The 22,573-nt window shown below is 42.6% G+C and overlaps 1 protein-coding gene across 2 annotated transcripts in view; it reads left to right on the plus strand.

The window, feature by feature from the left end:
* Positions 1 to 22,573, plus strand: part of LOC134349705 (rho guanine nucleotide exchange factor 17-like) — a 473,881-nt gene that overhangs the window by 264,295 nt on the left and 187,013 nt on the right. The gene's annotated exons all lie outside the window — the stretch shown is intronic.

Raw genomic sequence — 22,573 nt, forward strand, 5'->3', positions numbered from 1 at the left:
AAGGGTAGTGGGTTGAAGCAGCATTTCATGTCTCCTTATCACACAGCTTCAAATAGACAAGTGTGTGGGTCAGTTCACACCGTAAAGGAGGGATCGAAGAAGCAGGTCATGTACGGGTGATTGAGCGTCACAGTGCAGCATTTCTTCGAAGCCACAGACCAATGTCACCTTCCACAACAGGACATGCCACTCTGGTTAAGTCTCATTCAGTCTAGCTTGAAACAAAAAAAAGAGAGAAGGACTATTCAAACAGAGAAATCATTACAGTGCAAGCCACAAGAAGATCTGGTGACACAGTGCACAGCCTCTAGAGCTGCTGCCTCACAGGACCAGAGATCTTTGTTCAGTCCTGACCTTGGGTGCTGTCCATGCAGGATTTGCACAATGTCCCTGTGGCCGCATGTTATCACCAGGGTGCTCTTGTTTATTGCGGGTTGGTAGGTTAATTGTCCACTATAAATTGCCCCATGTGAGTGGAAGGATCTGGGAGGAGTTGGTGAGGTTGTGGGGAGAATAAAAATGGGATTAATATTGGGTTAATTTAAATGGTTATCACAGATGTAGCCAGTCAAAGGGCCTGTTTCCATGCAGTGTTACTGTAAGTATGACCCTGGAAGGTGTTGAAACTTTCCACCAGAACAGAGATGAGAAAAAGGAATACCAAGAAAACAGTGCAGACTTACAATTTTAAAAAATGTTACATCCCAGCTGGTGAGAGATTTGAAAATATCTGCATGAATTAGACTTCATTCAACTTCGCTTGCCCCATCATTGAAATGTTCCCACAACCAATGGTCTCACTTTCAAGGACTTGTCATCTCATATTCTTGATATTTATTACTTAGCTATTTAATATTCCTATTTCTTTTTTTTAGTATTTGCACAATTTACTGTCTTTTGCACACTGGTTAAACACCCAAGTTGGTGCGATCTTCCAGTGATTCTGCTATGGCTATTATTCTATGGATTTATTGAGAAAGCCCACAGGAAAATGAATCTCAGGGTTGTTAATGGTGACATATGCACTTTGAACTTTGAACTTTGGTGCACAATCCCCAGAAAAAGATCAAAGAAGACTGGGTGATTAAAGTTTTTCCCGAAGTGGATCCTGAAGAATTATAATTAGATTATATTTACCTAATTATAGTTACTTGTAATTAGATTCAAGAAAAGGTAACATCAGTGAGGCTTGAATTAGAACCATGCTCTAACAACATCTAGTAAATCTTCAAGTTCAATAAAAATAACACCAGTACTGCTGTGAAAATCATAGGGAGCCTGTTACTGGGTTAAATTGTAAATCAGGTTCTTTTAAGGGAAGCAGGGTAGCATATGTAGTATTTGTTGTAAACAATAATTGTTAGGACTGTTGCACTTTAGAGCAGGGTCTGCAGACCTCTTGCTTAATAGTATTGGTCCATGGCACAAAACAGGTTGGGAACCCCTGCTTTAGAGTTTGTGTCCTGTGGCTCACTGGCTACTGGGATAGGACAATTTGCTCAGAGAATTTCAGAGCCAATAGTGAAGAGTCCTTGAATCAACCACACATGGATTGTTGAAGCTTTGAATTGGTCTATACACACTGCCGTGGGCTGTACTTGAGGTTGAGCACCAATCGAGCTCATAATCAACAGTTACAGTCATTAGCATGCTAACACTGAAGCCCTTGCAACAGAAGAGTTTTAGTTTAAAAAAACAGCTGGCAAGGCCATAAGGAATAAAAACAGAATCAGGCCTGGAGTCTGCTTCACTAATCAATGAAGTGTTGAAACTTTCCACTAGAACAAAGATGAGAAGAAACAACACCAAGAAAATAGAGCAGGCTTACAATTTTTAAAAATATATATATTACATTCCAGCTGGTGAGAGATTTGGAAATACTTGCATGGATTAAACTTCACTGAACTTCACTTGCCCCATCACTGAAATGTTCCCACAACCAATGATCTCACTTTCAAGGACTTGTCATCTCATATTCTTTATATTTGTTACTTAGTTGATCCTATTACTAGACATTCTTTTTCTTCTTGATCATATCCCTTGATTTTCTTTTTGTTAAGAGTTCAAAAATGAATCTATTTCAGATATACTCTGCAAATGTGTAAATAAATTTCTCTTCACCTCGGTGCTTGGTGTGGCAGCTCTGCCCAAGACTGCAAGGAAATGCCAGGAGTTGTGGACGTAGCTTAGAAACCAAACTCATCTCACGGACTCTGCCCATACTTCCCACTCTGTTGGGAAATAGCCAAATGACCAAAAATCCTCTCACTCCACTCATTCTCTCCTCTCTCCCCTTCCAGTGGGCAGAAGAAAGAAAGATGCCACTCACGCTCAAGGATAGCTTCTGTCCCACTGCTAAGATTCTTGAAAGGACCTCGTATGATGAAGATGAACATTTAATCTCATAATCCACCTTGCACTTTATTTACCTACCTGCACTACACTTCTCTAACACTGTATTCTGCATTCTGTTATTGATTTCCCCCTTGTTCTACCTCAATGTACTTAAGTTTTGAAACTTTCTGTATGGATGGCATGCAGAACAAAGTTCTTTACTGTATCCCAGTACTTATGACAAGAATAAATCATTGAATATTGGAAGGCCTAAGTAGAGTGGACATGGAGAGGCTGCTTCTTATAGCGGGGCGAGCCTAGGACCAGAGGGCAAAACCCCAGAATGAAAGCATCTCCCTTCGAAGGAATTTCTTCAGGCAGAGGGTGGTGAATCTGTGGAATTCATTGTCAAAGACAGCTATGGAGGCCAAGTCATTGGGTATATTTAAAATGAAGGTTGGTAGGTTCTTCATTAGAAAGCGTGTCAAAGGTTACTGGAAGAAGGCAGGAGAATGGGGTTGAGGTGGCTAGTAAATCAGCCATGATGGAATGGCAGACAGACTCGATGGGATGACTGGCTTAATTCTGCTCCAGTGTCTGATAGTCTTTTGCTCTAATTACCAATCAAACAGCCGGATCTTTGTGGACGCTGCTTCCAGGTCACCCACAATGGTGCGGTATGCACCGCCTGAATTTCCTGTGGAAGCGACGGAGTTTGGGAAATCTTCCTTCTTGCCAAGTCTGGAGGATTAAGTGCTGGGAACACGGTGCCTGAGAGGGTGGCGGGGCAGACAGAGTTAGGAGGGACACAACCAAGCACTGACATTAACTCGCTGGTCAAATAAAAGGCAACAAATTATTAAATTCTGATGATCTATAATGCACAGTCTTCCCAAATGGCAACATAGCACAGGATAATGGGTTTATTATCCTCATTGTCATTTTAAAAAATACTTAGAACAATGTGTAATATATAGCAATGTCATAACTCCACAAAATGGGAGGCATTGTTTTCCAATAAATTGTGCTCTTTATGTCGACTGTTACAGTGAAAATCATAACAGCCTCCTATCCCTGCTGTAGTGCCAAGCAGAGCTTCCACTTTCTGTTCCTACGGCAACAGTCATTTTGCATATACTCTGATTAATTTTGCTGATCCGGGTTTCTAAGACGAAGGAAACCCTGATGTAAAGCTGGCAATCTCCAGGATCTGTGTGTTTTGCTGATTTTCTGTGATGTGAGCTGCACACATCCCTGCCAGGGATTTGATGCTTCATGCCTTTTCAAAGGAGCAGCTCCCCCTCTGCCTGCAGATTGCTCTAGCCTGCCGGCTGCCTCTCATTACTGAAGCAGAGCCTCACACAGGCATACACCTGCCAGGAGAGCGCTCGATCTCTCTCCTCTCCCGCACCCTTGCAAGGACGGTACGACAGCGAACGCTGTTTATTATCTTTCAGCGGCTGCGAGAGGCTGGAACCCCAGGAAAACGCATGCTTCAAATGGTCAGGACACTCGCCCAATTCACCATCGCGTTGGAGGACATGAAGGACAATGGGGAGACTCCTGATTCTGCAACCCCCCAAGTTGCGGAGCAGTGCTCTACCACTGGCAACATCTCTGAGGTGACGAGGGGGCGACAAATATGGCTAAGGGCAAGCTTGCTGTCTAGAGAAGTGGCTGGCATTGGGAAGGCAGGCATAGAATATTAATCAGGGTTTATGAAGTGACAATGCTCACAATTTGTTCTGCACAAGACAGTAGTTTGATTTATACACTTCTCCATTTTTGTTTTGAAGCAGTGTACGTCTTGTTATCAAGAGTAGAAGCTTATTTGCAATGTAACAAATAAGAGGCAAAGAAGGAAAAATAGAGCATGTTTAGGACTTTGCTGACATTTTATCAATATATTACTTTAAGTTAAGGAATGACTTTTTGATTTGGAAATGTAATTTGGAAGGACTGGTCAGTCAGAAATAGGACTATGACCAGCAGCAGAAATGTCAGTGCCAGAACACCATTCTGTGCGATGAGGGTAGCAACTATAAAAATGAATTAGAGTGCTCTCAGCTTACGCCACTTTCAGAAATAACAGGGGAAGTGCTCATCAGTTAAATGTGGATTTTAGGATGGGGTGTGAAAGAGTGAACTGGCAACCTTTGGGAATTCATTAGTTAATCAAAAAGTACAGCGCGTCATCAAGTTAAATACTGCAATCGATTCGTCCAAGAGGCCGTGCAGAGTGGGAATGGGCAGTTCTGTGCACACATCTTAAGTTTGATCTCACAGCTTCCTATTTGCTGAGGGCTGGTGATGCTGGTTAGTGACGAACCAAAGATTAAAATAGCATTGCTTTATTAGTTGGGCGCCCAATTTACAACGTGGAACGCAACCTTGATGAGGTTACCTGTGACTGTTGCCTGCTGCTGCACTGACTATTGGAGTAAAATTAGTGGAGCTTTGAAGATGTTCTGATGTTAAATTTACTCAGAGTTTTGATACACTTGTCAGTTGAGGTGATGATTGGGAAGAAGTATTGTTCAGTTAGTGATGAAGATGTCTTCTCCTTCCTCCCTGAATCCACATGCTCTCTGAACATCTTTGACTACTCTGGATTTGTGATACACCATTGCTTCCCTTTGTTTATGGCTACCCGTGCAAAGTATTAATTGTGCATTGACCAAAATAGTCAACAGTTTGGACTTGACACTTAGGCAACCATCTTGTGACTGTGAAAGTTACATCCATTCCCGAAGCCATAAGACCATAAGGCATAGGAGTATTAATTAAGCCATTAATTCTCCTGGAGTCTGCTCTACCATTCTATCATGGCTGATTAATTATCCCACTTATCCCACTCAACTCCATTCTCCTGCCTTCTCCTTCTAACCTTTGAGGCCCTTACTAATCAAGAACCTATCAAACTCCACTTTAACCATACCTGATGATCTGGCCTCTACAACCGTCTATGGCAATGAATTGCACAGATTCACCACCCTCTGCCGAAAGAAACTCATCCTCATCTCTGTTCTAAAGGGACATCCTTCTATTCTGAGGTTGTGCCATTTGGTCCAAGACTCCTTCACTGTAGAAAACATCCTCTCCACGTCCACCCGTTCAGTATTTGATTGGTTTCAATGAGATCCCTTTTCGTTCTTCTAAACTCCAGTGTGTACAGGCACAGAGCCATCAAGTGCTCCTGATATGTTAACCAATCTTATGGCGCTTATCCACTTACTTTTCTCGAAGGCCACCTTTCAGTATCCACTTCCTATATCAGCAGATACGATATCCCAGCTCCAGTGATGTCACTAGTTGGAAAGGAGTGAGCAAAAGCATGAAAACACACAACTCAGGTCATCTGTCTATTTTCATAATGGGGAATGAAGAGGTTCTGAGGTAAAATGATCAGTGGAATTGATTTAATTATGCAAATTTATTCTACAAATTATTTTAGATATCAGTAGCAGTCACGTTAGAGCAATAACTTGGTGTGTTACAGAGTATCAAAACACAAAATTTCCACCGTGTAAGAGTGCTTTTGTTAGAACTGCATGAGAAGCAGTCCCCTATGGGCATCATAATCATATTTACAGTATCACTGACTCATATGACGTAAAATCTGTTGTTTTGCCACAGCAGTACAGTGTGAAGACATGAAGTTACTGTCAATTGAGAAAGCAGATAAAAATTGCAAAACTAAAGGGATACCGAAGTAGAGTTCATGGACCAATCAGAGCGGAAATAGCTGCTGCTGAATCGTTGAGTGGGCATCTTCAGGCCCCCTGCCCTCTCATTGATGGTAGTATCAAGATGAAGGCGTGTGAGGGCCTTTGGTGATGGAGGCCACTTTCTTGAGGCACTGCCTCTTCAGCGGTGGGGTGGGCTGACTCCACAACCCTCTTGCGATCCTGTGTACTGGAGCATCCAAGCCGGACTGTGATGCAACCAGTCAAAATGCTCTCCACTGCACATCTTTGTAGATGTCCCCTGAGAAGACAGTGACGGCAGCCATTTAAGAAGGCACTTGAGGTGGGTTGGGAATTACATAGAGGCCAGACCAGGTAAGGATGACAAATTTCTACCCATGCAGGAGTGAACTAAATAGGCTTTAAACAACAATGCTGCTAAATGTTGCTAAGATTAACCTTGGTCAAAATTCCAGATTATTAATATTCTGTTCTCTGGACTATTAGTCCAAATTTCCGGATTATTCAGTAGTATTGCATCACTACCTCGCCTTCAGTGAACAATCCTGGTTAAAAAAAAAAGACCCACCGTTGAAAATTTAGACAGTTTGGCAGCTGTCAGCCTGAACAATTGTTGAGATGCTTGAAATCAGATTGTGGTGAGATGATTCGTTAACAGACCTCGTCAAAGCCCCACTTTTGCAGTCTCGTGGCCTGCCTAATTTCATTCAACAAAGCAAACAGCTCTGTGGATTCAATTAGCTGAATTGTGGCCTTGAACTCTAGAGAAATCTCATCTAACGCTTAATTACACTGAAATGATAACTTGGCAGAGTGCATACGGAGATCTCAAAGGTTAGATTGGCCTAACACCCCGTTCCTGCATTCAGCAGACTGTTTAAAACATGCAGTGCACGAGTGTAAAAGCCAGGTTGCGGGGCTCTCCATCCAAGGATGCTTCCCGTAGTCAGAGCTGTGTTAAAAAAGGAGACTCTTCAGTCTGCACCGATGCAGAGGAGCTGCAGTGAAATTTCTGGTGGTGATCTTAAAAGCAGGCAATGGAACTAATGACTCTGAGCTTGAAGAAGCTGAAGTTCTGACTCCTCAACCCAAACTATCATGAGTAGCATGTTTAGAATGTTATTGGGAAAAATAGTAATGCTTCTGCCATGCCTTTGAAATCAGCTAACAGTAATTTTTAAAGTCTGTAAACCTTTTGCTGTGCCTTACTTACATTATATATACAGGAGCTGAAGGAAGAGAAATAGTGTATTTTTAATTCTGAATGTTATTAATATTTAAATTATTAAAATGGATTGTGTTTTATGAGATGAAAATTTTCCCATTTCAAATTGGTGATTAATTTTAATTGAATTAATGCCTGAGAATTTTTCTGGAAACCCAGTGATAACAGATGCACTTCATATTGAGGCATTTGGCATGTGCCTAACACTCATGCAAGCAGATCTGTTAGTTTTATATCTCCTTTTAAAAATAAACTTTATCTCCACCCCACCTCCTCCTCATGGGACAACATGGACTGCATAAGGAAGGCATTGCAACACACACACAAAATGCCAAAGGGCCTCAACAAACCAGACAGCATTCACGGCGAGGAACAATGAGTTAATGTTTTGGGTCGAGACCATTCATCATGACTGGAAAGGAAGGGGGAAGAAGCCAGAATAAGAATGTGGGGAGAAGGGAAAGAGTACAAGCTTAAAGGTGATAGGTGAAGCCAGGTGAGGGGAAGGTAGATGGGTGGGGGAGGGGTGATGAACTGAAAAGGTTGGAAGTGATAGGTGGAAAATGTAAAGGGCTGAAGAAGAGGTCTGTGTCCATTGTCTTCTCTTGAGGTAGATGGTGGTAGGGATGCTGATGACTCTAGCTTAGGAGGGTATTCACAGTGGCCCACTCTCCTGTTGAAACCTTCTCTCTCAGGCAGAGATTCTGAATCACTCCAAGTGGCTGAGTCTGGAGGAAGTTAACAGAAACCTGAACAAGCTCTAGATCTTGAAATAATGAGTAGATACTGGACTGGAGTGTTAAGGTGCATCCCACCTTAAAGTAGTGTCTGGAGGAGGAGAGGAAATTTGTCATTTTCATACTGACTCCACTCTCACTGAAAGCCCAGTACATTCAGAGTGATTTGCTGGTTGCAAGGGCTGAATTATAAACCTACAGCTTACAGGAACAGACTATCGTCTATACCCTTCCATGATCTACTGGGGCAGTTTTGAAACAATTGCAAGAGTTGATCGGCTAGTGAGAAGAAAAGAAATAGAAGTTCACCTTAAGGTTACCAGCATTAAATAAAATAGTAGCTGCTGTAGCTTGCACTCTGCTTCCCTAATTCAGTCCCATTTAGAAAAAGAATGTGTTATTTGACAAGTTCAAAATAAGTGTTTAGTTGGTATTATTACAAGATAATTGGTAACAAATGGTAAAAAATGGAATAAAATTGAGAGGTTTTCTGCAAGTAATACACTTCACCCTTTACTATGATGTTGCAGTGGTAATTTAATGTAGATAATTATTTTTGTTGTTGTGGGAATGTAATTATACTGTGAGTACCGCCATCACCCAGGACATGCCCTCTTCTCATTGCTACCATCAAGGAGGAGCCAGAAGAAACACTCTCAGATCCGGAGCAGGTCATCCCCTCCACCATCGGATTTCTGAATGGCCATTGAGCCCATGAACACTGCCTCATTCTTTTCTTTTTTTGCTCTCTTTTTGCACTACCTATTTATTTTTATATATATTTCTTACTTTAATTTATAACCTTTTAATTATATAATGCAATGTACTGCTGCCACAGGACAGCATATTTCGCCGCGTGTGCCACTGTTTCTGATTGGGCGCTAGTGACCCAGAACAATTTTCTGCCCAGTAATTCCCTGGTATAGGAGTGCAGGTCAGGGAGGCAAAAGCTTAGAGTTGGACTGGGTTGTTCAGTGGTGAAACCTAACAAAACTGTTTCACACAAAGGTCAGTGGAGATTGGAACTTTCTTCTCCATTATGCTGGTGAGGAAGGTTTTATTGAAAATGGCAAAGCTGACTGTAGTGGAGAGTAAGGGCAGAGACCTGAAATGTTGAACATCCCTTCGCCTCTAGGGGTTCTGCTTGATGTGCTGAGTTTCTCTGGCATATTCAGTGGCATATGTCGTGAAACAATAAATTTCATGATAGATGCCTGTGATATTAAACCTGATTCTGATTCCTCGGTCAGTTTGTGTTCTGTTCCAGATTTGGCATCTTCAGTCTCTCTTGTCTGCGCCATCATTCTGTTGATCCTACTCTGTTAATGGGTGAATTTCTCCATTATTTCAAATTCTTGCCCTTCTGACTGGTTGTGTGATTTGCCTGGTATGGAAACACGGATGCCCAGGAATGGAAAAGTCCGCAGAAAGTGGAGATTGCAGGCAAAACTCTCCCCATCATCGAGCACACTTACATGGAACAGTGCAACACGAAAGCAGCATCCATCATCAAGGACCTCCACCATCCAGGGCACTCTCTCTTCTCATTACTACCATCGGGCAGGATATACAGGAGTCTTAGGTCCCACACCACCAGTTTAGGTACCTTACAACCATTAGGCTTCTGAACCGGTGAAGATAACTATACTCACCTCAGCTCTGAATTGATTCCACAATCTACAGCTTATGTTCTCAAGACTTTTCTTCTGCACAGTTAGACTTCTTTTGCACATTGGTTGTCTGTCGATCTTTGTTTATGTATAGCTTTTCATAAATTCTTTTGGACTTCTTTATTCTCCTGTAAATGCCTGCAAGAAAATGAATCTTAAGGTAGTATATAGTGACATATGCGTACTTTGATAATATATCTACTTTGACTTCGACCATCATGTTCTTTGAATTATTATGTGTCCAAAATTCTACTGAGTGAGCTCATCATCTGAACTTCCAGCTTGTTCTTGGACAGTGAATTTCAAAGGCTCACAGTGGTATTACATAACTAATTCGGGTTGCTGGAGCCAAAGTGAAAACTAGACATGAATAGCAGATCACGCTTGAGGGGCCAAATGGCCTTCATCTGATAGCAGGCAATATGTAGTAAGCAATCATTTCTGAGCGCTGTTTGCATTAATCTAAAGAAGTAGGTATTAACTATTTACAGAACCTGATAAGGACTTTAATATTTAGATTTAGATTTAATTTTCTTTCCTTATATGGTGTCAATTATGATCAGAATCTTACTTTGCGTTAAAGGAAACCAAAATAAACAGTTATGTTATGACTTAAGAGTAACGGTAAATTCACAGTTTTAACATTTGAAAATAACGAGCACGTCAAAATGATCAGCAAGAATTCAATTACTGAACTTGTGGCAAGGGAGGAAAGGAGACTGTGATTTATTTCTTGATGTAAATGAACTCTTGTACTGTACACCATTAGAAATTTCCAGAAATGTAACTTTTAGCAGATGTTCTTTGATTAAAGGCATGTGTGGGTTTAAAAGCAGCTTAGGGCATTCCGGGTTACTTCTCAACATCACAGTACTGAGTGGTTGTTAACTTTCCTTGGCTCTGATGTCCCAGAATTGGGCAAATTGCATGAAATAGATGACATGGCTTTACACACCTCTCAACCTAACTAGTTTAAGCTGATGTTTATACTGAAATAACTCCTGTCCCATCCATACACCTTATCTTTGGATTTTAATAAATCTATTAGGACCACTCTTGTTCCTTTTTGCAACCATCAAAGCATTATGCTTCTTCTCTTCATTGGTAAGTTTTACTTTCCAGCCCCCTTTTCTTCTGATCACTCACTCAGTCTGTCTGTCTGTCTAGGTACCTTATCCGATGCGGACGTTGGTAACCATGGTTTTCCATATGATCTATCCCTCGTTCTTTGGATGACTTTCATTTCCTCGATGTGTAGCCACTTTTATTCAGTGACTGCAAGGTGTGTGTTTGTGGTCTTCTGCTGCTGTAGCCCATCTGTGTGCAGGGTTTGACGTGTTGTGCAATCAGAGATGCTCTTCTGTACACCACTGCTGTAACTCAAAAGTGATTATTTGAGTTCCCGTCACTTCCTGTCAGTTTGAGCCAATCAGATCTCAGCCCAAAACATCGACTGTTTATTCCTCTTCATAGATGCTGCCTGACCTTCTGAGTTCCTGCAGCATTTGGTGTGTGGCTCTAAATACAAACACAGATTGTGCATAAGTGACTTTTAATCTTTATTTTCTCAGTTAGATGCCTAAAGACATCTAACTGCAGTGCAATTGAGATAGTACAATTGAATGAGGAAGATTTATTGGGAACAGTGGGATAGGTGAGTGCAGTTTATTCCTGCCTACCAGCTGTGGGCTTAGATTCTGATGCTGGCAAGTACACAGCATCATATTTATTTAACAGTGAAGTCAACCCTCAACCACTTATTATAGATTCACTCCCAAGATGTCACTTCTGGCAGGCTCTTAAAAATGAATTTCATTATAATTGCTAGTGAGCCAAGCGTAATATCATCTACAACCCACGGTTTGACATCTTTGACTCCCCAGGTATAAAAATAGTCATTGGTGATGCTACTGGGAATAATTACAACTGTGACGCTACTGAACCTGCTCTCTTGGTTATTAAGTCCATCACGAGCAAAGGCAGAAGCTCGGTGAACACTTCAAAACACCTCATTTGCACATCCGGCAGATCGGGGGTCTTTTCACTAGTTGTAAGAACCACCCCAAAAAAAATTCATGAGAAGGAATAAGATGCAGCTAGAACGGAATATATTGAGGTGAGATGTCTTCTGCAAGCCCTTCTGCCAACTGAGACTTGAGAAACAGCTACCTCTTAATATTGCTGTCGCTGTTTTTTTTTGTTTCTCCCTGCAAGGGTGAATTACTGCAGCTGGAAGTGATCAGCTTTCTAACAGTTGTTCTGTGTCTTTGTCCTTCAGGAGGCAGTTAACAGTCAACCTTGCTTTTGGGCCATCGGCCCTTCAGGCCTGCTGTGCCTCACACTCAGTTTCAGCAAAACCGTTTTCCTACCCGGGTCAAGCCCCTATATACATCAATCTCCGGTCTAGATGGAATCAGTGACTCAACCTCTACAATCTCAGGAGTGGAGAATTCACCAACCAATGGTACTGAAGAAATTTCTCTTCAATTCAGTCACAGTGGCACGGCAGCGTAGTGGCTAGCACAATGCTATACAGTACAGGAAGCCTTGGTTCAGTTCCTTCCACTCCCTTTCAGGAGTTTGTACGTTCTCCCTGTGACTGTGTGGGTTTCCTCCCACAGTCCAAAGACGTGGTCTTTATAAATTGTCCTGTGATTAGACTAGGATTAATTCGGGAATGGCTGGCCAGCATGGCTTGAAGGACCAGAGTGTCTATTCCGCAGTGTTCTAATAAAATAGATGGGTAGGTAGGTATCTAGATAGATAGATGAATGAATGAATGGCCTACCCTTAGTTTAGAGACTTACAGTGATTCATTGTCACTCTTGTGACTCCTAGTTCTAGGTTTCTTAGCCAGGGAAAACATTCTCCCCTCTATACCCTGTTTAATAAATATTTTGTATGTCTCAGTGAGGTCACCTCTTATTTACTAAACTCTAGAGAACACGGCCTATTTTGTAGAATCTCTCCTCGCATGACAGACCCTCCAAAGGAACCCATCTGGTGAATCTTCGCTGTACTCTCTCTACAGAAGAAGGGTCTTGGCCCAAAACGTCAACTGTTTGTTAATTTCCACGAATGTAGTCCAGGTTCCTCCAGAATTTGTGTGTGTTGCTTTGGATTCCCAGCATCTACAGAATTTCTCGTGTTTAAGCATCTAGTTCTTTAGGTGAAGTGATCAAAATTGTATAAAATATTGCAGTAGTGATCTCTCCCAGATCTTTACAATTATATTGAGACATTGTTACTTTTGTACTCAAATCCTCTTACATAGAGTTTGCCTTTCTAATTGTCTCCTGCACTTTGTATTGGTTGCGTCTGTAAAGATACCTTTGAAATTCAATATTTCCCAATCTCTCACCTGTTAAAAAATTCTCACCATTTTTACTGATGTGGATACTGTCACAATTTTCCATGTTGTACCCCATCTAACATGTTGCTGCCCATTCACCGAGGCTGTCAATATCCTTTTGAGTCCTCTTTCGCATCACCACTGGTAATCTCATTTAGTTTCATGTCATCAGCTGAATTTGTTTAATTTGATTTCCTCAGCCAAATTACAGACATTCATTGTGAATGCTTGGGCCCGGAGGCACCTGACCAGTTATGGACTACCAGTCCAGGAAGGACATTGTCATTCCTACCCTTTTCTTCCCTGTTGAACAAATGCTCAACCTCATGTAACCTTGTTCACCAACCTCCTGAGAGGAACATAGTTGAAAGTCTTCAGAAAATCCGAGTACACCACATCTGACATCCTTTTCACTGCTGATACAGATACATGATCAATGAACTTCATTGGTTAGTCATTCATGCTTTCTCTTTTCATAAGGTCATGTTGATTGTTCAATCATATTCTTTTCTAATATTATATTCTTTCAGATAGACCCCAGCACTTTCCCAGCTGCTGATATCATGCATGTAGGCTGGTTGATGTCAGTACCGGGCAATGTCAATCCATTTGCTACCTTCCGTTCCGCAGGAGCCATTGGAGAATTTTGGAAGATAATAAGCAGAACATCAACTATCACAAAAAATTTCAAACCTGTCAGATGCCTTTGGGATATGTCACTTTCTAGGTTTATGAATACCTTGAATGTTACTCAACCAATGCTGACTTTTTATGTTTCCTCATTTGTAATGGACCCTCAGCTCTCAATTCGTCCTGGCAGATTTCTGGGTCCCCTTATTCCATTTTTCTACTGACATATCTGTGTCTAAGGAAGCCAGGTCTGCCATCAGTACTTTTTTTTCATTTATGTGTAGATGCTCTTGGACTATTTTTATATTTCTTGTCATCCTGCACTCACATTCTGGAATCAGACAGAGACATAATTATAAACATGAGAAATTCTGCAGATATTGGAAATCCAAAGCAACACCCACAGAACGCTGAAGGAACTCAGCAGGTCAGGCAGCGTCTATGGAATTGAATAAACAGCTGACGTTTTACGCCGCGGTCCTTCATCAGGACTGTAAAGGAAGGCGGAAGGTGCCAGAATATAAGAGGTGTGGGGTGAGGGGAAGAAAGATAGCTAGAAGGTGATGGGAAAGGTAAAGAGCTGGAGAGGAAGGAATCTAATAGGAGAGGAGGATGGACCATAGGAGAATGGGATGGGGGGGGGGGTGTATACATGGGGAGAAGAGATAAGAGACCAGAGTGGGGAATAGAAGAAGAGGCAAGGGGGAGGGATTTTTTTTTACCAGAAGGAGAAATCAATATTCACGCCACCTGGTTGGAAGCTACCCAGATGGAATATAAGGTGTTGCTCCTCCAACCTGACGGTGGCCTCATCATGCACGAGAGGAGGCCAAGGAACGACATCTCAAAACAGGAGTGGGGACAGGATTTTTGCTTTTTTTGGTGACTGCTGCTTATCTGATATTGTGAGTCTGTGATACTGCTGCATGTAAGTTTTTCATCACACCTGTACGTACATGTGCTTTTGCATATGACAGTAAATTGGACTTTGACTTTGAGCTGGCTGGCTGAGGGTCACAGATCTCCTCCCTTAAAAAGACAAGACTGGGCCAGCTGGGTTTCAGTGGCAAAGGACTTGCTTTATATTTACCATTTCTGAGCCTGGTTTTGTAAAGTTTATTTGATTTAATTGAAATGCCCCTGTTACAATTCATATTCTTTCCTGTCCCTGAATCACTGGTCTGATGTATTCTGCTAATCTGGTAGTTTAACCACCCTTCATTTTTATCCTTAAATTAATTTATACCCTTAATGTAGCTGGAAATACGACAGATATCACCCACCAACTCACTCCACCAATGACCTCCCCAGCCCAACACAAGCCCCTCTGTTTCTGCTTCGGGGTTCATCTAGCCTTTATCTCTCTCCCTGTGGTTCTCCTTATCACCTTCCTTATTTGTTAGATTCCAGTACTTGGTAATCTTTGTGTTCCTGCTTATTGCCCTCATAGCGGTCTCCACCTTAACACTCGCTCTCCCAACCTACCTCTGGCTCCCAACGCTGTCCCTCTGCATCCATTACCTGGCTGTCATCCTTCACCCCTCCTCAGTCCACCCATCTCCCCTGGGCCCTGTCTAGGGCTGCCAACTTTCTCACTCCCAAATAAGGGACAAAAGTAACAGTCAAATATGGGACACTTATGTTTACCCCGAGAAAGACTACTATGACCATGAAGCCTTGCGCGGGCACCTGTGTGTGCATGTGTGATGTGCGCATGCGTGTACGTGCCAATTTTCTTCTACAAATCGGTTTTGGCTTAATCTTCCCAATTCTGATACACTGTACATAAATTATTTCTACTTTATATAGGCTGTGTATTCATCTTATTATTCCTGCTTTTACTATATGTTAGTGTTATTTTAGGTTTTATGTGTTACTGGTATGATTTGGTAGGTTATTTTTTGGGTCTGGGAACGCTCCGAAATTTTTCCCGTATAAATTAATGGTAATTGCTTCTGCGCTTTATGCCATTTCGGCTTACGAACGGTTTCATAGGAACGCTCTACCTTAGCGGGGAAAATACGGGACAAGGGCGGTCCCGTATGGGACAAACCAATTTAGCCCAATATACGGGATGTTCCGGCTAATATGGGACAGTTGGCAACCCTAGCCCTGTCTCACCCCTCCCACTGTCCTCTTTCATACTGGCAACCTCTCCCCTCCGCTCTCCACCCTGATGTATGGTCTCAATCTGAAATACTGACAGTTCCCTCCCCTCCCCAGCCATGATCACAAATGCTGTCTGACCTGTAGAGTTCCTTCAGCAGGTTGCTTGTGGCTCCAGGCCCCCAGCATCTGCAGACTCTTGTGCCTCTCCAATATTTTGTGTTTCCATCTTCCTGTTTTCACTTCATGTCTCAAAAAGACTCTTTTACCCTCCAAACTGGATTAATTTTCGCAAGGTATGGGTGACTCTGCAAAGGCAGTATTTATTGCCTGTCCCTTCCTGCCTTGGGGCATTGTGGCTTGTGAAACTGGCTTCAGGGGTAATTATGAGTCAATCGCCCTGCGGTGAGCCTGGGGATACATCTGAAAGTGGGGTGTATGTAGTCGGTTTCCTCGCTTGTGCTCAGCTCCTACCTGTCAGGAGCCTGAAGACCCACACCTAACAATTTTGGACAACTTCGTCCTCTCTGCTATCAGGTTTCTGTGCACTCCATGAACTTATGAACACTCGGAATGTGTCTCTTGTAGGATTTATTTTTGTAACTTATAGCAATTTTTATGTCTTGCTGCCACAAAGCAAAAAAAAAAATCACAGCGTGTATCGGTAATAGTAAATCTGATCCTGTTTTGATCATTTCCTCCTTTAAGTCACTTGCCACTTCTGAGAAGTGGTGCATGAAAATGTAATCCTTTATTTCTCCTCAGTTACCTATTACTGATGGGGATGCTAAAAGCAGAGGCGATGTAATCTGTTGGTGGAAGAGCCTGGCTGTCTGGGGAAAATCCTCAGTACTTCACATTATTCACAGGAGTCACATTGTGATAATGGATTGAGAGAACTTTTGGATCTCCTTACTCTCAAACATGGAAGGTTCTACTCAAGACCGATTTAAGATGGAAGTATCTAAGTGGTCTTAGATGTGACAACTAAAAGGAAATTTTGCCTCCCGGAGCTTTGTGGCTTTTGTACATTGGGCCACCAGTTGCTCTGGGCTTGTATGTTTCAGAGTTTGGAACAGAGGTTCCTAACCTGGGGTCCATGAACCCCTCAGTTGATGGTAGTGGTCCATAGCATAAGAAAGGTTGGCTACCCCTGGTTTAGAAGAATGGGAGGTGATTTTATTGAAACATGTAAAATCCTAAGGGGCATGACAGAGTAGCTGATAAATGTTGTGTATTTAGTATTTCAGTGGGCCGGTGGTGTAGTGGCATCAGCAGTGGACTTCAAGGCAGATGGTCCTGAGTTCAAATCCGGTTGGGTCCAACCTGGGCGGCAGCAGTATCTGTGCAGAAGAAAGGCCTGGCAATTCACTTCCATATCTTGCCACGGAAACCCTATAGACAACTACGTTATCTATATGGTTGCCATGAGTTGATGTCAACTTGACGGCACTCAACAACAACAATATTTAAGTAATCTTGTAAACATGTTGATAAAGCATTCATTGTTGAAATAATTCATTGCAGGTTATTTGTAAAAATAAATGAATTGCATAGGTCATGAGACTACCACGTGATATGTGTGTGTCTGGCTAAAGAGCCAACTAGGATATGCATCATTTCAGACTCTCTTGTTTTCCTTTCAATTATTTTAATGTTTTGGAGTTACAAAACACAAGAGGTTCTGCAGATGCTGGAAATATAAAGCAACCCACACAAAGGGCTGGAGCATCTCTGCAAGTCAGGCAGCATCTATGGAGGTGAATAAACAGTTGAGGTTTTGGGAGAGATCATTTGTCAGCTCTGCAAAGGAAGGGGGAACAAGCCAGAGTGAAAAGGTGGGGGGAGCGAAAAGAATACAACCTGTCAGGTGATAGGTGAAACCAGGTAAGGGGGAAGGTGGGTGGATGAAGTAAGCTGAGAGGTGATAGGTGGAAGAGGTGAAGGGCTGAAGAAGATAGAAGAAGATATGATAGGAGAGGACAGTGGACTGGAAGAAAGGGATGGGAGAAGGGACACCAGATTGAGGTGATGGGCAAGTGAGGATGAGAATGGGAGAGAGGGGAACTAGAATGGGAAATGGAAAAAGAGAGAAATGGGAAGAGGAGGGAATTGCCATAACAATGGGAATGGCAGGAACAAGAGACATAGTTTCAGGATAAGGTCTGGTCATATTAAACTGAGTATGCAGAAATATCTTCTCGCAAAGTGTGGAGTTCACTGGAATTCTGTACCCAGGAGAGTTGTGGAGCATAGTCATTAGAAATATTTACGGTGGAGATAGATATATTTTTGAAAAATCAGTGGATTGAGGGCTGTTGGAAACTGGCTTAGAGGAGGAACTGCAGCCTGAGGTGGTTCAGCCATTATTGTATTGAGGCCGACTTTCTTGTTGCTCTGCAAAAAAGCAATGATTGCACTTCAGATTAATATCACGCGGGATATTCTGAAATCAGGTACAAGCAAAAGGTCTTTCATTCTTTCTGTCTCTCTGCCTAGTGTGAAAAGAGATCATGCACTAGTGCTAGTTAGAGTCAAAGGTGATATAGCCATTAACTGGCAAGAATACTTCCTCCACTGGCATTAAGTCACATGGTCAAGGGCTTAGTCAAAAGGAATGAGGAGCTTGCTTAATGATCTGGATGGTTTCCAGAACTTTTCTCAGGTCTGAAAGAAGTGGTAACACTCAAATCACTTATTTGAGGTTTCCCACGAGTGGATCATCTCACAACCTCTTATCTGAAAGGACAGGATAAAATACAGAGAGTTAGCCACAGTGTGGTATGTGTGGCAGAGAGGCTACTGGAATTTGCAAATTGTAGTCTCAGCGCATCTCCACACTCGTGCTAGTGTGGGTAACACAGGTCACGTTCCCAGTGTACTTGTTGGCTTTGAGTTTCATACTGTGAAATGATGTGCTACTTATGGCTGAGTCTCACCTACACAATATGCTGGAAGTGCTCAACAAGTTAGGCAGCATCTCTGCAGGGGAATAGACAAATGACGCTTTATTCATTGTTGACTGTTTATTCATTTGCATAGATTCTGCCTGCTCTGCTAAGTTCCTCTAACATCTCTTGTGTTTAGGATGGCGCCTGACTGGTTGATGACACTAGGGGGCGGGGGGTACTCCAGAAGAGCGCATTAGTCATACATTGTCTACTTCGCACTGGTTCTTTACTCCATTATTTGTGTTGGGCACGTGGCCAAGAGGTTGAGGCATTCGTCTAGTGATCTGAAGGTCGCTAGTTCGGGCCTCAACTGTGGCAGCGTGTTTGTGTCCTTGAGCAAGGCACTTAACCACACATTGCTCTAATGACTTTGCGAGAGGTGGCGCCCCACACAGACTTCTAATCTGCGCTTTGTAAGGCATGAAAGTGCCCGACGCAGCCCTCTCAATGTCTGAGTCGACGTTCCCTCCCTCCCCTCGATGTTCCCTCCCTCCTTATTCCAATGATGCCCTTGTCATGATCTGGTCTGGCACTCCTTTGCAGTGATGGCTTGTAATCATCTTTCTTTTGAAGATAGAGTTATTGGTTTTATATGAGCTTCATTTGACATCAGACTGCTTGAATTAGGAAGAAAATTACTACAGTACTTATTTAATTTGTTTACTAAATTGGTTAAAATGGAATGAAGAGTAGCAATGTTGTAGGGTTCAATGGGTAATAACTTAATTGTTATTCAGTTGGCAAGAGTCTTGCAGATAGCATATTACTCATCAGAATTCATTTATATTAAATTCATAAGTTATTTACTCTTACTTAGTATAAAATTATGGTGTTTTAGAACAGAATTTTGATACAATGTATTAAATCCAGAATAAAGTCCAACAGGCATGAGAATGGTGCGGCCTGGGACTCATTGTTTTGCATGTAATGCAGTCTTTTTACAAAGAGACTACACAAAAAGTTGTGTGCTGAGTACAGAGTAGAAGTTAGGTGGCCAGTGGCAAAGCAAGGAAATGGCCCAGCATGAACTGAGTGTTCTGATACTGTGTTTCAACTTTGAACTCAATGCATGCCATGTAAAATGCATTGTTGGCAGACGTGTTGCAACCAAGACTGCTACAGCTTTCAGAATTACAGTAGATAATTTTGTTAAGGAGGAGCACCAATAAAAACGTACCAGGTATGAGAATGGAACTGGAAATACAGAGTGGCCTCCTCCTGTTCCTATTGATCCCAAAACATTCCCAGGAACGAACCTTGGCAGACTACTTGGTTGAAAACTATCTGAGCTTGAGGAGATTGCTGCTTTGGGAGTCAGCTCATGGGAGTACTTTTACCAGAAGTCCCTCAGCAGTTCAAAGACAATAAGGAATGAGCCACTAGGCCAATATTCATCAAATAAAAATAACATAGAACAGTACAGCACAGTACAGGCCTTTCAGCCCACAATGTTGTGCCAACCCTCAAACCCTGCCTCCCATATAACCCCCCACCTTAAATTCCTCCATACACCTGTCTAGTAGTCTCTTAAACTTCACGAGTGTATCTGCCTCCACCACTGACTCAGACAGTGCATTCCACGCACCAACCACTCTCTGAGTAAAAAGACTTCCTCTAATATCCCTCTTGAACTTCCCACCCCTTACCTTAAAGCCATGTCCTCTTGTATTGAGCAGTGGTGCCCTGGGGAAGAGGCGCTGGCTGTCCACTCTATCTATTCCTCTTATTATCTTGTACACCTCTATCATGTCTCCTCTCATCCTCTTTCTCTCCAAAGAGTAATGCCCGAGCTCCTTTAATCTCTGATCATAATGCATACTCTCTAAACCAGGCAGCTTCCTGGTAAATCTCCTCTGTACCCTTTCCAATGCTTCCACATCCTTCCTATAGTGAGGTGACCAGAACTGGACACAATACTCCAAGTGTGGCCTAACCAGAGTTTTATAGAGCTGCATCATTACATCGCGACTCTTAAACTCTATCCCTCGACTTATGAAAGCTAACACCCCATAAGCTTTCTTAACTACCCTATCTACCTGTGAGGCAACATTCAGGGATCTGTGGACATGTACCCCCAGATCCCTCTGCTTCTCCACACTACCAAGTATCGTGCCATTTACTTTGTACTCTGCCTTGGAGTTTGTCCTTCCAAAGTGTACCACCTCACACTTCTCCGGGTTGAACTCCATCTCCCACTTCTCAGCCCACTTCTGCATCCTATCAATGTCTCTCTGCAATCTTCGACAATCCTCTACACTATCCACAACACCACCAACCTTTGTGGCATCTGCAAACTTACCATAATCCCTGATAGACTGTAAGACCAAAGTTAGTGATTCCAAAGGCAAAAAGCCCAAAAAGTCCAACACTGAAGGTGGTGACTCTGGAGGTGGAGGCCTGGAAGTTGAGTGTGCGAGTCTGTCCAGGGACTGGAAATTGATTTCTGTGATTCTGAGAGTCTTGCGTCAAGGACTGTAGGGCTGAAGGCAGCCTGTCCTGGGGTCGGAGGCCAGTCCTTGTGTGTGGGAGAATGGGAAATGGGTTTGCTTTGCTGTTGTGGGCCTGTTTTGTTCTGTCGTTGTGGTTGCGTTGCTTGAGCTTTTTAGCTGAACATCGTGGACATGCCACGTTGGTTGCAAAATGCGTCACGACACTTGCAGGCTGCCCTCAGCGCACCCTCGGGTGTGTTGGTTGTTAGTGCAAATGGCACGTTGCAATGTATGTTTTGACGTACATGTGATAAAAAATCTGAATCTGATATAATCCATGCTAAAGAATAAATTATCTATGATAGACAGTTAATCATCCTCTGTTAGTGATAATTTTAGCTGAAAAGCACGAAAAGCAAAGCCGTTATTTTTTGGAATACTCTGCGATCACTTGCACCCTTAGCAACCAGTACAGGTTCGCCCCAGGTGACGACAGTGTTCTGTTCCTGAGATGCAGAAGTGAAGCTCCCTAGCAATGCATTTAAATAAACCCTCAGCCAACCAAGGGCAATGTGTGGTCAAACAAAGACATTTAACGTGGCCATTCCGATTTCCCTGCAAGATGCAATGATACAACTGCAAACTGATTTCCTACACGGCTGAAGATGCCTGCGGTCCTGTAACATCCGGGAGATCCAACCCATTGCTCTCCCAAATGTTCATTCACATGTACGGACTAAACATAGATTGGGCGTAGGACCAGTACAATCTTTGGATCAGTAGCAGGCATTTTACTGTCTGGTGACTGCAGAAGGTTTGACAGCTAGTGCAGCAGTGAAGAGGGATTCGACATCAGAAGGAACTCCAGCCTACTAATGAGGATCTTTCTTTGAAATGGTTAGAAATATAAAGCAGCCATGAATTGCAAAATTCCTACATTGTGCACGCAATGTTGCCTTTGATTCTCAATGATCTTTAACCTCAGTCATACAGGATAATTATTACTCTAGGACGTGACTCAGTGCTTGCTACAATGGAGTGTAATAATTATCTGCTGTTAATAGTGACAATGTCTGAATCTTGCACAAAGAGAGATGACAAGATGGCCCTTTAAGCAACGGGCAACACAGCTCTTTGCCTATTTATATGTAGATAGAAAGGGTTTCCATTTGGCTTGAAGGTTTGCATGGGGATGGATGAGACTGGAACAGTATCATTTCAATGCAAGCCATTCATCACAAGCCTTGTTGTGATCGTTAATAGTGGAGTAATGAGTTCTCATACTGCACAAGCAGAGGGTATCAATAAAGTTCAGTTGAAGATACCGCTAGGCCTGCCTCCGCGTGTCTCTCTGCCCTATCCCTCAATATCGAACACAACAAGCCTCAGCCTCATTTTAACCACGATCAAGATTGTGATGTCTCAAAGACTG

The sequence above is a fragment of the Mobula hypostoma genome, chromosome 7 (genome assembly GCF_963921235.1).
Source record: "Mobula hypostoma chromosome 7, sMobHyp1.1, whole genome shotgun sequence".
Taxonomy (NCBI): Eukaryota; Metazoa; Chordata; class Chondrichthyes; order Myliobatiformes; family Myliobatidae; genus Mobula; species Mobula hypostoma.